The following is an 839-nucleotide window of genomic DNA, read 5'->3' on the forward strand; positions in this document are numbered from 1 at the left end:
TCGCGGAACCGCCGGATTCCCGAGCGCCCGCGACGTTCCCACCGCTCAAACGTGTATGCTATACGAAGTTATTACGTAGCTCGGTATCCCCTGTGTGCCTTGTCGACTCAGTGCGTTTCCACCATTCAAACGTCGAATCTCGACGTGCGAAGCGCGGAACCGCCGGATCCGAGCGCCCGCGACGTTCCCACCGCTCAAACGTCGATTCTCGCCGTTTGAAGCTCGGAAACGTCGTATCCTTGCGTTCGCGGCGTTTCACCATTCAAACGTCGAATCTCGACGTGCGAAGCGCGGAACCGCCGGATCCGAGCGCCCGCGACGTTCCCACCGCTCAAACGTCGATTCTCGCCGTTTGAACTCGGAAACGTCGTATCCTTGCGTTCGCGCGTTTACCATTCAAACGTCGAATCTCGACGTGCGAAGCGCGAACGCCGGACCGAGCGCCGCGACGTTCCACGCTCAAACGTCGATTCTCGCCGTTTGAAGCTCGGACGTCGTATCCTTGCGTTCGCGGCGTTTCACCATTCAAACGTCGAATCTCGACGTGCGAAGCGCGGACCGCCGGATCCGAGCGCCCGCGACGTTCCCACCGCTCAAACGTCGATTCTCGCCGTTTGAAGCTCGGAAACGTCGTATCCTTGCGTTCGCGGCGTTTCCACCATTCAAACGTCGAATCTCGACGTGCGAAGCGCGGAACCGCCGGATCCGAGCGCCCGCGACGTTCCCACCGCTCAAACGTCGATTCTCGCCGTTTGAAGCTCGGAAACGTCGTATCCTTGCGTTCGCGGCGTTTCCACCATTCAAACGTCGAATCTCGACGTGATCGTATAACTTCGTAT

This window comes from Wasmannia auropunctata, unplaced genomic scaffold, assembly GCF_000956235.1.
Source record: "Wasmannia auropunctata unplaced genomic scaffold, wasmannia.A_1.0 LD336101.1, whole genome shotgun sequence".
NCBI lineage: Eukaryota > Metazoa > Arthropoda > Insecta > Hymenoptera > Formicidae > Wasmannia > Wasmannia auropunctata.